Below are 15508 nucleotides of genomic sequence, written 5' to 3' on the forward strand. Positions count from 1 at the left end.
GGACAAAAGGTAAGGCTGCACTCAACTGCAAATGCCAAAATTTCTCTAAGACGCTATTTATTTTCTTGATTGAATTTATGATTGCTATTCATCAGCATACAGAAGCGATCTGGCTTGCCAGGCACGTTTCAGGAAAATCTCATGCTATTGGTGGCATTTAAACAGGCAGAAAGGACAAGGACATGACGGTTCGTTTGAGCCGCCATCTTAGTCACATTGGGAGTCAACGAATTCTCGCCACATCTGAAAGTTGACCCTAAGCCGCCCGTAAACAATTAAGAAGCTTGTCCTAGTGTGACAATGTTTGGCCGAGGCATGCGGGGCACTCCCGATTGTTTAGGACTTCAGAATACTGAACACACCTTGAACGCCTACATATAAACCTGCTCCTGACCCATCATCAGCATGAACTTCTGCTAAAAGGCGAACGAGTCTCACGCACTCTTGATCATGGATCTCAGAGGCATCCCGTTCCTTCTTTTGCTGGAGCTTGTCGAACTCTGCCAAGCACGACCGGAATGGATGATGATATATGTTAGGGTTGATAGATTAGTTTGATCCTATGCTTATGTTGGAATGTAATCTGTAATAATTAACATAGCTTGTCCTGTCTTGACAAAGTGCTAAGATCCTTTGAACGGATTGCCCAACTGCAGAGGAAGCATTCAGAGGTGTTCTGTTTACTCAACATCGTAAAACACCCCCTGCTGTGACCCCCTGAGAGGCCAGGGGTTCACCCCCACCTTGGCCACTCTCACCCCCACCCTTCTTCTCTCAATAAATACTCTCTTGCATGAATCCAAAGTCAGAGTCTGTTCGAACATCGCTATACCTACAGTAACGGACTGGCTCTCCACTTGCAAGTGCTTAAAGGGCATAGTGTCTCCCGTGTGGTTCTTGCAAAATAAGTTAGAGTCAGAACATCTCTAACAATGGACTTTTTAGCAAGTGGAACGGTATGCGAGGTTCATGACCTTGGTCAGTACTTGGACTCAAATTGTCTAAAGATCTTGTACCTATTGCCAGTCAATGGTTTAAAAACAACAAAATACTCAAGGAGAACCTTGCGCTACCTTTCCATCCCATCTAAATTTTTCCACTCTCTTTGCAGAACCAGGCTGTCGATAACGGTATGTGACCAGCATCCGAGACCCGTCTGCGTGTCCTAACGATTGAAATCAATAAGTATCAAAATGTGCGCGCATGTCACCGCCGCTGAATGTGATCTGCTTTCTCATTAGAGGACTCGAAGGACTCGGCGGACGATAGCATCTGAGGAACAATCCTGAGGATGAACAATAGTGAGATGTGATGGAAAAATTGAAGATTCGACATGGTTTATGAATTCAGATCGAGATTTCTTCTCCTTTCTTTCTTTTAGGATCTACTGCAAACCTGATGGAGGGGGACATGGCACCTAACTACTCCCACATGCTTTAACCGATTCACCCCATTCCAACTTTCACACGTTCCAAAAATTCACGGCATGTTTGCTACCATTTTTTTTGTTCATAACATTTACCGTTTTTGAGTAAGTAACAAATTTGTTCCTTAAAATCCCCCATTCGTTCTTAATGGCACATTCAACACGAGCCATTTTCTCGAGTGAGTTCGAATCTCACATTGGCCGTTATTTTTTATTCATTCATTTATTTATTTAATTTTAACACATCATTTTAATCATTTATTTTATTCAACATCATCATCATAATTAATTTACCATTTTTCATCTTTTAATCATTTTATTTCTCATCATTTAGCATCATTCCACCGCATCAATAGTAAGTCTGAGTTTAGCTCAGTAGGTAGAGCATCAGACATCCACCCTCAATGTCGTGAGTTCGAGTCCTGAGTTCGAGCCATTTTCCCGAACGGGTTCGAATCTCACATTGACCGTTAGATTTATTTATTTAATTTTAATGCATCATTTTTATCATTTATTTTATTCAACATCATCATCATAATTAGTAGTGTGAAGTGTCTTCGCCTTCACACGCAATTTCTCCAGAAATTGCTAATTCTAGTTTTTTTTGTTCTTGGTTTGCATTCATTTTGGATTGTTGTCGGTATTAATGACGGGGGATTTCATTTGCAGCGGATACGTTGAGGCAAACCATTGAATGGCCTTGAGGGAGATTGAGGCCAAAACCTGCATCCGTTTCATCCCGCAAAGAAACCAGAGGGCTTACCTCAGCTTTGAGCCCAAATATGGGTCGATCCTTTGAGAACTCTCACTGGTTTTACCTCAAAACGAGCTCAACATGTGTGCACCCTTCCAGGTGTTTCTCAATGCTGGGCTGTATGGGCGGGAAGCAGTTGGTGGCGCTGCAGCGTGTTGGCATCATCCAACACGAGGTGTTGCACGCCCTGGGCTTCTCCCACGAGCACACATGTAGCGACCGCGACGATTACATCCCCACATCCCATTCACATTTACTTTTGTTTTCAGATGACAAGAACAACTTTGAAAAGCAGGACACCAATAATCTCGGCATCTCCTACGACTATGATTCCATAATGCACGACGGAAGGTAAGAGCAAAACAGCAACGATGACATCATCCAGACACCGCAACAAGCATATTACAAGTAATTGTCAACAATTATACGATACGGCTGTGATCAGCGAGTGTCTCTCTAAATCCACAGAACTGCCTTAGAAGTGCGCCAGGCCGTAACCATGACACCCTTCCCTGATCCTTCGCGTGAAATCGTCCAGCAGAAGGGTCTCTCTGAAAGGGATGTTCTCCGGGTCAATCCCGTCTACAGGTGCTTCAATTAGAAAATGTCAGATGCAATGTGGTATGCAATGCGACACTTTCAATAAAATAATATGAGCTTGATTTCTTTTTGGATGTTTTGATTGAGGTCTACGGCGAGAGAAAATGGTTTTCCGTCTTAGCAGAAACTAAGTAATCATCTTAACAAAGTTACAATTAACAAAAACGATAAAGTTTTGGGGGAACGGTGACAAAGAATTGAATTAGATGTTCAACCATTAAATTTTAAAAAGGACTGGAGGGCAGATATGTAACAATGTCTTGCGAAATGAGTTCATTTCCATGGCTCAGCCCTGTTGTAATTAAGTTGGGAATTTGTAGAGTCACAGAAAAAACGAGGGGGCGCGTCTCTTGCGCAGAGCTGCTGCTGACGACGTGTCAGGACAAAAAAGCTTAAACCTGGCGCTAACCCTGTCGAGAATTTAGCTGTATTTGTCATCCGGCTACATCCCACACTGTGTTCTTGTTTTTCTTCCACTCTTTGAAATTCTCCACCGTCGTGAGAGATGGCGGGTGTGCAAGGATCGTGTAGAGACTCATGCACAGATTCCGACAAAGTTAATTTGTCTATCGTGTGATCTATGATTGCACAAGCGGCTGCGACAGCGTGACGTTGGGGACCGGTGGAGGATTAAATGCAAACTTTAAAGTCCGCAGACTCTTGACGGACGCCTTCAACATTTTAGAGCAGAGTTTGGCTCCATATTCAATTTTGCGGGCGGGAAATATTTACACGCTTCTTGCTTTTTTGAAATATTTAACACCCTCGCCATGCATGTGCCGAGAAGCTCTGATTTAAGTTAAATTACAAAATGACCTGCTCCGGGATCCTGGATCTTTAGACAGGAGTGCAAACATGGCAGCCGCTGCTACAAAACGTCAAGGTTAAAAGGTTGACAAATGGAACTGAAATACTGAATGTGACTTTTGTTATCTGAATGGCTCATAAAACGCACAAAGCAGAATTTTACTTTCTTCGCCACTGGCTTTCGTACAATACGAGGCTTCGACACTCGCAAGTGAGTTGGCCGTTCCCCAATGTTTCAGCCATTTAGTGCCTTTTGTCGCGGGTCCCGCGGTGCCATTCGACGACAAAACGCCGTCGTCAGCCAGTGTTTTTGCGCCTTTTAAAAAATGAAAATGACCCGGATGGATGTTCTAATTGCAGCCACTAAAGCCTTTTGTTATCTTCACTTAAACCTGTGAATAGGATTTGAACCCCACCCCCATGTGGCGTTTGTATTAAAAAGTGTACCGAGAAGGGATTTAGCAGAAGAAGCGGTGTCCAATAACTCTTTATAAGCAATTACGCTTTTCTCGCTGCAGCCTTAAAAACGACAACTAGTTTGAGCGTGTGTCCTATTTCATTAAGTAATTATCTACTATTTAACTGGCAAATGTACTTTTTCGGTTATTTTCTACTGTGTAAGCAACAAGGTCATTATAAAATGAAAGAAAATATGTGTCGGATAGAAAGAAATTTCTATTGAAATGTAACTCATTTTCAACAGCAAGTTGTTGTATTTTAATTAAAAAAGAATATTTTTTTATCTGCAGTAATTATTTGTGCAATTATTTTTTCTAAACATCTAAAAATTGGGGGAGAGCTTCTATTTTTTATTAAAAAATAGCTAAAAATTAGGTGAAGTTATCGTGTGATTCGATTTATTTGAATGATCCGCTATTTTTTTATTTTTAGGGAAGGAGATAAAGATTTTAAAAGGTCATTAAATTAAAAAATGTTTAACCATTTTTTGTACATTTACTTGGGTATACATGTACTTTACTAATTAAAAAAAATACATTTAAGATTAATAAGAAAATCATAATGAGAGCTATGATTAAAAATAAAAAAATGAAACAATTTGATACTTTTTAAGATTTCAAGAGATAGTTACATCTTTAATTTTTTTTGTCTTACAGTACTTGATAAGATGTTTCCTGGTGTTGTCCAAGGACACAAATGTTTCTCTATAGTGAGATCAAAGTGATAAGTACCAGATCACAAGCTACCCCATGCTCCCTCAGCGCCACACCGCACCCGGTACAAAACATGGCGTTCTGTTCTAGACATGATTAAAAGGCCTCTAAAAAAACAACAACATGAAGGCCTAGTTTTGGTTTTTGTGATTTCAAGCAGTGTCGCCGCTAAGTCATCTGTGACGACCACTAAACGCACCCTCACAACGACTGCAAAATCTTCACAGAGAAATCGTGAGGGGCTTTTTGCAGCACGAGACAATTAAGAGGCTGCCGGGAAGACGCTGGCCAAACTCCCGACACGGTGCCGACGCTTTCATGAAGGACCCCGAGGAGCCGCATGTGAACTTGTTGGATTACTGAGTCGAGAACAGCGGCTTACAAGCTGCTGCGTTGTCGCCGGGTTCTCACAGCGCATACATATTTCATGGCTTCTTCCTGGCTTGCCGACACCACGATTGGGGATGGAGTTGCTTTAATATTAAAAAAAAAAAAAAAAAGAAAAAAACGAATTCTGGGTAAATCCTGCGAAGCAATATGAGAACACTCTCTTCTAGCACAGCTGGTGAGTAGGAGAAAAATAACACTGATAAAAAGGCTCTTGATGAAAAAAAATCAGACTCAAGCCCGGGTGAGTCGAGTTCACTTCGTCGATTAGTCAGCGTTGAGGAATCGCAGCTGTTGGACACCCTCCCGATAATGAAGGCCATTTTTTAACTGAGGAAAAAAATACAAAGGTCCCAAGTACGTTTTGGTCATGGGGGTGGGGGGACTGGAAACTTGACCGAAAGAAACGACCAAACTGAAGATGTTTGAGAAGACTGTCAGGGTCCCCGTGGGACTTGATCATCCGTCATCATTATGTCATTGTCTCTTACCGCACCGCCGCTCTTTGCATTTTAGTCGCTTAATTCCCGAGACAAATATGAGCGCGGCCGACTGGGCCGTCGAGCAGCACAAGCTGCTGCTCAACGCTACATTAATCCACCGCACTGGGCGGAGGCCTGATGGATTTCTTTATTAAGCATCGGGGCCACCGCGTGAAGGTCAAGCGAGACCGCTGCGTGTTTGTGAGACAACTTTTAAAGGTTGGTTAGCTTTAAAGCTCCCGCCCACGAAGACCAAAAAGCCATTCCGGCCACTCCGTTATTTGAAATCATCCCACAGGCAAATATCATGAGGGGCCAATCGAGTTCACTCGAGGCTCGATGCCTTATTCGTACGGTAGGCTGGAAGAAATCAATTATATTCATTATATGTCAAGCCTCTTGATCCGGATTCTAAATCACACATTGATGATATTGACACAGACAAACAGCCAAGTAGTGAGCATGTCGAACTGGCGTTTCCGAGAAGAGGTTCCTTGGCCTTGGTCTTGCTGTATAGCGTTTGCATGTTCTCCTTCTGCTTGTGGCCAAGTAATTAAGTTTGACTCTGTTGTCTCAACACGATTAATCAATCCAACAACAACAAATCAATCACTTGGCTAATCGGTTACTCTGCCCTTCAGATGTACAAGCTATGATCATTTATAGTACGTCTGTTGTTGGCCAGCAGGGGGCCTTGATTTCCAGTCGCCGCTAATTAATACCGCACCGGGACGCGCTTTCAGGCTTTCGCGTCCGTGGAATTGTCATCTCCCGACAGCTGTTCCCGATTTTCATTTATTACACACGCTCGCTATTTTTAATTACTTTTTGCCCAATTGCCCCCAAATCACTTTCAAGTCAATAAATTGGATGACGATTCGCAGTCAAGATGTCGTTTAATCTGTGCCCGTTGTAACGTGAGCGCAGATGAACATGTCATGAAATGCATCATGACTTTTGTTTTTGTTTTTTTTTAGTTTGTTAAAAAAAGCAACGTGAATATTTTATAATCCCAGTTCTATAACGTCCCCGAAGATGTTGTCGTATCAAATAACAGTGTCTTCAGAAATAAACAATGAAAAGTAACTGAGTCCCCGCCCCCCATTTGTTTACAACCTAATATTCTTGGGAGAACCTATTGTCCCTACAGAGGGTTTTTTTTTTTTTGTCAACTCATATATGCACACATGTAGGCCAATTAAAGGATGGAATTAATTATGCATGCTTCCGGGAAACTATTAAGACAACAAACTGGTTAAAGCAGCATAAGCGTATTGGAGCAGTGAAGCGAGTGACTGTATTTTTGCTAGCGTTGGAAAACATTTTGATTTGACTTCAAACGCTGGATTTGAAGGTACTCCAAAGTGTCCAACACAAGAAGTTGAAGAGGCTGCGATGCACAAAGATAAACGATTTTACCGTTACCGTACGGCCTCACTGTCCAAATGGGATTACAATTCCAGCAGGGTGGGTTCACATTTCGGCTGTGCTACTGATGGTTGTTTTGCTACAGAAGCTAAATGAAATAAACTTTTTTTTCCCCCCTCATAACTGCCCGGACACGGTGCGCTCTAGTGTGATACCTGGTGAGGCGAAAGGCCCAGCAGACCATGAAATTGAGCAATGTAACCTCGTCTTGTGCAAAGGAACAAGACTGAGTGAGAGAGTGAGAGATATGTGTATGTGCGTGTGTGTGTGAGGGGGGGGGGACCGTTAAATGACAGTATATATGTATGTTTGTATGTATAAATATAAATATATATATACACAGACACACACACACACACACACACACACACAGTGCACTGTCAATATATATATGGCCCACAGGTCCAAAGAACTTTGAGGACTGGGGCGCAAAAGAACTGCAAATTCTATTCCTTCACACTGAGTGTTAAATGGGTCGGGGGGGAGTCGTCTAGGACGGTAGTAGAAGAGGAGGAAAGGTGCAATTGAGTCAGGAAAGTGAAACTAAAGGAAGTCCATGCATCACAGCACCAGCTTTTGTCCCGAGCGCACTCTATATGATGGATGGCCACGTGTCCGAGCCTTAATTCAAAGTCGATGGCGTCTATAGATAGCTGTCACGACGCGCTGCTTTTCGCGAGGCCCTGGAACTCACACGAGAACACGCACCCTCGTGAAGTTTTCAATTTGAATATTTAATTGGTTGAATTCAAATTTGTTCGAATGAAACTGTATTACGTTAAAGCCCTCAGGGCGCCCCCCTGGCCATACTCGTCGTGTGTGACCTCCACTCTGGAGTACGCGATGCGGCTGAACCTTTCCTCCCTGAGACCGCAGGCCGGGCGCCCGGAGGTAGGCAGGCCATCGCCGCGGGCAACCATCCGCGCCTATGCTCAACATCACCTTCAGGGTCCACGTGACCACGTAGACGTATTCATTGCTTAAAGCATTATAGCACTTACACGCAGATTGCCCCCAAATCACTTTGCAGTCAAGATGTCGTTTAATCAGTGCCCGCCATTTGTGGCATTTGCAATAAGTTAGCATTATGCTATCAAATACATACATATGTATATAGATATAATATACACACATTTTTCTTTTTGTTTTAAGTTTACTTTGACAGTAAACGTACTTGGTGCGGCATTAAACCAACACCGGATTCACAGATTGACACGAACCTCAATTGCCGCGATGAAATATATTATAGTGCGATTTCCACCTCCTGCTAGGCTTCATTTCCTCAAGCATTTCCTGTCTCTTCTTTCCCACATCCTCCTAAAGCTGCAGAGGAGTAAGCCACGCCTCTTCTCTATTCGAATGCAAAGTTTTAGCAGGAGAGGGGTGGCAAAGCCGAGATGAAATTATCTAAGGCGGAGCTGGCGCTTTTTTGGAAGAGACGGAGGCCGTTATTAAGACACAGTGACACGCGCCTCGGAAAACGATACCCGGACGCTGCGTCACGCATCATAAAAGTCCCCAAGGTGCCTTTTGCTCATCACGTACTGAGCGACGCCACATCTGCCATCAATCACGACGCTTCTGCTAGAATGTAGAAAGTGCAAAGAGGGGGAATGTCTTGTGTTTTATTAGATTGCACAGACAAAATCATATTAGTTTGGAGCTCTCAGACGGCCTCCCTGTCCGCAGGTGACGGCGAATAGATTGCCTGTTTTGCGTAGCATACGAAAAAAGGAAATGGCGGGCACTGGAGTGACTTTGAAGCCACTGGCTTCAATCTAAGATGACAACATGACGATTCAGATCACAGCATTTTCTAATCAACAAACTCTTCTTAATACAAATCATACTTAGTATACATAGTTCTGTTAGCCTGTTTATGGTGTTTTTCATTTTACGTGAGCATAAAGCTAGCATACTTCGACACAAAGTCAATGTGGACCTTCTTTTTAAGAATTGTTCACTTTTTGCAGCTAGTTGCCAAGTTGGCTTATCCTCAAAACAATCGTCAAATGTTGCCGCTATGCTCCACGCAATTTAGTGTCGACTCTTAGGGTTGACAGATTAGTTTGATCCTATGCTTATGTTGGAATGTAATCTGTAATAATTAACATAGCTTGTCCTGTCTTGACAAAGTGCTAAGATCCTTTGAACGGATTGACCAATTGCAGAGGAAGCAATCAGAGGTGTTCTGTTTACTCAACATCGTAAAACACCCCCTGCTGTGACCCCCTGAGAAGCCAGGGGTTCACCCCCACCTTGGCCACTCTTACCCCCACCACCCTTCTTCTCTCAATAAATACTCTCTTGCATGAATCCAAAGTCAGAGTCTGTTCGAACATTGCTGTACCTACAGTAACGGACTGGCTCTCCACTTGCAAGTGCTTAAAGGGCATACTGTCTCTCGTGTGGTTCTTGCAAAATAAATTAGAGTCAGAACATCTCTAACATCGACCATCTGTCTCGTCTACCTGATTGTGATTGGGGCTCATTTGGGTTAATTCCCGAGTCGGAAGTCAGCACTTCTGATGGTACCTGTCACTCCAAGGAGGGATAGTCACTAATTGAGAAAGATGACATATGGATCACTTCAGGGCTTCGACTTTCTCATACATAGAAAGTTTGACCAAGATATAACCTTGGTATTAGAAAAGCGTCACAATTTAGCACCGCTCATCTGTCGCTTCGATTGAGGCTCGTGAGGGGGAAAATTTAAAGTAGATTTTTTTTTTCTCTCTAAAATGAACTCTCTACCGGGAAAAAAAAAGCAATTGTTTACTTCTTCCTCCAATTTCTTACTAAACTGCCATGCGATGAGCATCCACTAAATCACAAGTCCGCAAGGGTTCTGGACCTTCCTCTGAATCACACACACCGTTGTGACAGGAGGAAGAAGATGAAGAGGAGGAAGACGAGAGTCTTGCTGTCTCTTTTCACCTCCTGTTTGTCTTTGCTGATCCTTCCCTAGGTATTTTCCTGACCTTGTTTTTTTTCGTTCTTTTGCTTTCTCCAAGGTTGCATAATTTGCCGCTGGAGGTAGTGACGGAAAGTGTGTATGTTTGTGTGTGTGTGTGTCTGTGTGTGTGTGTGTGTGTATATATATATATACACTACTGATCTAAACTGTCATGACAGCTGAGGCTTTCTCACTCTCACCTCCCGCATGCACTCGAAGGGAGGTGAGAATGCGGCGACAGAAGCGAAACTTAAAGACAGCTAGGGATTCTTGCTTATTGTCTCTCTCTGTCTCACACACAAACAAATGAATACTCAAAAACACACACTATGTGAGCGTGTGACTGGCCAGTGAGTAAAAAAAAAAAAAAAAGTGCTCCCTGAACCGTGCGGTACACTCACACGTGGAATGGAAGAGATGACACTTGCATGGTTATGCTATGGCATCCCGTGTGTGTGTGTTTGCTCTCTCAACAACCCCATTTCTAGATACACACACGAGTGTGAGAAAGCCTCTGAACTCGTAGACAACACAGCTCCTTGTAAACAGTACAAGGCTGTTTACAAGAAGAAATGGGAGAAGTTGGGTTTGTTGATTGGGGCGGTTGACATAAAATGCTTGCTAAAACTCATTAAATCATGATCCATGTAAGTGAATTGATTTAAAAAAGGGAAAAGAAATCAAATAAAATATATATTTTTAAAAACAGCAGCAGCAAAAAACATTAAATAGTAATTAATAAATTAATTAATACAGAACCAAGTAAAAGAAAATAACAATATAACACTTGAAATAGTAATAATGAATAAAAAAAACTAAAGCACCAACAAAATAAAAAAATAACAACCAGATATCATTCAAACCACCAGCAACCTGATTTGCATTTATTAGCATCGTTATGCTAGTTTGTTTTCCCTCTTTTAGACAAATGCACCCGCCACCGATTTTGCTAGTAGCTTTATTAGCACTCTGCATCGTCAGCCATCATTATCGTATTGTCAGCAGCAATATCGCGGTATGTGTTTCACTACCGTGTGGGGAATGCGTCGGAATCCATTTCCATAATGGAAGACCTGTAACGACGGCCGCATTGGTTGCGAGCCAACTCCCAGAGGACGGAGGTTTAAAGGCTCGCTGCCTCTAATTCGTTATGCTTCAAGTTATTGTATGCTGTAGATATGCAAGTAAATTTCTCATTTTTTATTCCGTGAGGCTAATTTAGCGGTGCGGCTACAACGTGCTCTGTCGCCTGTGGCGTCGTCTCTAACAAGTCGATCACCGGTTTGCCCACTACAAGATGAAATGTGGTTTCTAGGTTACATCCACAAGCATATAGTGGAAACTGAAATAGCTCAACAACGGCTTCTTCAACAACATCATTTATTTTACGGAAATGTTTTGATGTGGCAAAATTAATTGTTTTGCATTTTTTTTAATAAAATCCGTCATAAAAAATAAATTGGGTTTAAGACAGCGCATTGGCATTTACAGTTCCCAAACAAGACATCCTCTTGAGTAAGAAACCTGACCCCAACTCTGCGGCATGTATTATTAATGAGCAAAACATTGTGAATTAAACAGAGTTGCACAAAAGAAGGTCACTTAGACGCATAAACAGAAGACAATTACTTTTGCGGCGTCAGTCAATATGTGACAATAGTGTAGCCAATTAATGGCAATTATAAAGACTTGTTCACTCGTCGCGTCGCTTGAGTCGAACGTGTTGAATCTCCCCGTTTGACATCGCCGCCGTCTGATTAGTCCTCACGCAATTAAGTTGATTGCGCTATTATTGGATCAACTTACCAATTAGCGGCGACAATTTGAATAATCGACTCATTTGAGTTGCTTATCAAAAAAGACACAAATTTGCTTCGTTGCTGACTCGAATAATAGGAGAATATGATATTGTATGGTAGCAACCACAAAAAAAATTATTTTGTCATTTTCATCATGGTGGCAATTTATTAACTAGGTGTGCCTAGTGCCTTAAAAACTTTTTGATGAGAATTATTAGTCTCTCTTTTTTTTCCCCTTTTAGCAGGAGTTGAACAGAGTCGTCTAATTGAATACAAAACGGACCGACAGCCCAACGATTAAAAGAAATTGTAGCTACACAAAGGCTGCAAAGAATCCATCTGCGATCTCATTAGTCAACCAATAAGTGAAATGCTTTTTCAAGCCATGTCAGCTGGTGGCCATTATTCTTGCCGACAGTGGAAAAGAAAAAGTTTGCTCTTTCTTTCTTTCAGGCATGCTCAAATTACAAATGAGAAAAGAAAGTGGCTAACATTGTTCCTACATACTCGACATTAGAGTGGCTGCAAATATGAGTGCAGCATTTAAAGCCAGGGTGAGTCACTCGAGTGATGTCATTTCCTGCATATACTATTAATACACTAATCAGCATTTAATATCATTTATTTAAAACCTTACACAACCTTCGATTTGACTTTTTATTTGCTTAAACTGAATAATGACTTGTGTTAGAGATGTTCTGACTCTAACTTATTTTGCAAGAACCACACGAGAGACAGTATGCCCTTTAAGCACTTGCAAGTGGAGAGCCAGTCCGTTGCCCTTTAAGCACTTGCAAGTGGAGAGCCAGTCCGTTACTGTAGATACAGCAATGTTCGAACAAACTCTGCCGTTGGTCTCTTACAAGAGCATATTTAGTTCAACTTTCTTGAAATTTCGAGCGGACTCGACTGATTTTTGCCGCGTGACTTTGGATTTCGTGAAACTTAAAAGGTTAAGACCCGAGGCTTACTTATGATTCGCGCTTACTCGTAACCCCGGCATTAACGCATCGATCAGGGTGACGTCCCGACGGCGACGGCCAACACACATCTTGGTGTCACGACGCGCTAACGGGCTTTGCCGGCACCGGGGAGCGTTTGATGTTTGCCGGTTGAAAAAATAAGCCTTCCTCTGGGTTGCGCTTTTGCGCAGAAGCATGCTGGGATTGAAAGAGCGCTTGCCCGGGGGCTAAAGGAGATTTTTCGTGGGCGTCACACATCCAATTACCTCGGTAGCATCCCAGAAACCCACGGGGGAGAAAAACACAAACACACGCGCAAACACACACATGCAGCGGCGCCCACTGCAGGAGGCCTCTCACCGCTGAAAGGCCACTGCCAAAATTTCACAACTGTTGGCTGAATTCATGAATATTTTCAGCGAGCATGTGACGGAATGTGGCTTAGGATACAAATATAGTAACATTCCCCCCATGTTTCACCTCTTTGGAGGGCATCATTAATGCATCGGAAGATGCCGCTGCGACGCCTTGTTCGAAGCACGTCGGTTCTGTCGACAAAGTGTGGATTTAGGTGTTTAATATCCACGTTGTGAAAATTTTATAACGCCGCCGAGCGCTCGATCACAAAGCCACTCGTGTTTAGTTTTGGGTGAGTGCTAGCGCGAGAAGAAAAAAAACGGAATACTGCCACTGATGTTGAAAATATTTCCACAAAGGTTCACAAAGAGGAGGGATCCAAAAATTTGCAATCCAACTTATTTGTGATGGAATGGTCAGATGTCAATCGAGAGAAGATTTAATTCAAGTCATTGAGCAGATTTTGGCGAAGATTGAGTTGCGAATAAGCAACAGCGATGGCAGCACTTGGAGAGCAAAAGTGTGTGTTCTTCCTATAAACCCCCATGAAGCACTCACCACACAATCAGCCACAGATTGACTATTGACCTGCAATTTCACACAATCAAGCCGCCATTTAGGTTAAAGAGAAAGTGGCGCCTCGACAAAGCCTCTCTGACGATCGCCCTTGATTACGAACTGAGAACACAAGAAACCTAAACTCCTTCCTCGCATGAATTATAAGTTCGCCGGGAGTCCGATAATTTAACTTAATGGCGTCGATTGTAGCCCTATTTTGACCATTTAACGGAAAGCTCCTCACCATTGAGAATCTATACGATACGAGGAAATGTCAAACGAGTCGTTTTGCAATGGGGCATATTCTCCCTGTGACAATTTCTACCAGTGATTTAAGCATCTCCTTTGAATCTCTCCAAATGTGCATGTGAGGCATTTAAGACCTCCATCATTTTCAGTTGTCACTTCTAAGCAGCACAGAAGAGGAATAACGACTCTCTGTGGGCTTTATCTTGCCCTGTTTTGGCCCATTCTTCCGAAATGTTACCTCTCTTTTGTGGGTGTTTAAAAGGCCTTGCAGGAAGTATAAGCCATTTATCAGTGGTAATTTTTTTTTCTTCCAAGAAGAGCACTTTATCAGGCTCAGGGCCACGTTCGGCAGGTGTTCAAAATAGACATTACAGTACAAGACGGTAGAATCATATGACTTATCCAAATCAATTTGTCCGAGCTGTCTGACACTGAAATCGTAAGACTTGTGAAAGTAACTTGACTATGTCAGGACAGAGGTAATACCTTTCCCTCGGGGTAATAGCAAAGTGCTCTAGGGCTGTTTTTCTTCAGCTGGAACTAGGGCTCTCTGAAAAGTTTGGAAAGAATTTTAAACTCAGTGTTGGCACAAAACCTTCAGACCTTCTTTTTCTCTAGATACCAATAAAATGGTAAAACAATGTCCAGTTGAAATGTATGTCCGTCACAAAATGTACACTTGTACACACATGACTAGCAACGAGCCATAAAGAATCATGAAATGGAAGAGACCGGAATGCTCAGCCTCTGTAAAACTATAAAAATGTATGACCACTTGATGTTAAAAGATCAAAGGGAAAATGATTTATGGCCCCTGAAAAAAAACATGACACGGTGTCCAGTTTAAATTTATAACCACCATAAAACCACATTGTAAGGAATAAAGGGAGGTTCCGTAGAGGATATTGAAATTGAATTGATTCGAATCAATCTACGGTCTTGGTAAAGCAACAAAATGCACATGGACACTGTGTTGACAAAACGACTGTCGAGACGACTCAAGATGCGGTTGCCATGGCTACCGCGAGATGAAAAACCGTGCATGCTACACGGGCCACCCAGATAAGAAGACAGCTTATTACTGTTGCCTCGCAGCGGCGCCATCATTTTTGGCGGAGACATCGAGCCCCGCCGCTACCTCACCCCTTTGCCCTCTTTTTAATCTGCTCTCACGCACGGCCGCTCTTACTCCTGCAATCACTTTGCGTTTAGGGCGACAGCTTCTCCGGCACGTGAAGCCCAGCGGATGAAGAGGAGAAGGCTCGGAGAGTCGGAAACATTTTTTGGCGATGGCGGCTTTGCGTACTGTCGCTATGACAACAGACATCACTCGACAGAAGAAGCACTTAGTAGACCCCATGTGGGCTGAAGTGACATAGTTGAAGGCTGGCATTCGCCTCTTGCGAGTGCCATAACACGTAAAATCATCTCACGCCACTTCTTCAAGTGCTGAGAACTTCACTAATTAAATACGGAGCTTGATCCAGATCCGTGAGTTGGCGAGAGGGGTCGAAGCTAGCGTTTGCATCAAAAAGGAATTTTATGACTGACAAACCTATAGCATATTTGAT

The 15508-nt window shown here is 42.7% G+C and overlaps 1 protein-coding gene and 1 pseudogene across 19 annotated transcripts in view; one reads left to right on the top strand and one right to left on the bottom strand.

The window, feature by feature from the left end:
* LOC147042419 (MAM domain-containing glycosylphosphatidylinositol anchor protein 2) overlaps positions 1-15508 on the bottom strand; it is a 109508-nt gene that overhangs the window by 66043 nt on the left and 27957 nt on the right. The window lies entirely within an intron of this gene.
* Positions 933-2796, top strand: LOC147042420 (low choriolytic enzyme-like; annotated as a pseudogene). Its single transcript, XR_015068881.1, has 7 exons — positions 933-956; positions 1112-1130; positions 1242-1301; positions 1382-1413; positions 2121-2212; positions 2280-2531; positions 2649-2796. The product of XR_015068881.1 is annotated as a low choriolytic enzyme-like (transcript).

This window comes from Syngnathus leptorhynchus, chromosome 18, assembly GCF_054491065.1.
Source record: "Syngnathus leptorhynchus isolate UIUO chromosome 18, UIUO_Slep, whole genome shotgun sequence".
Lineage (NCBI taxonomy): Eukaryota > Metazoa > Chordata > Actinopteri > Syngnathiformes > Syngnathidae > Syngnathus > Syngnathus leptorhynchus.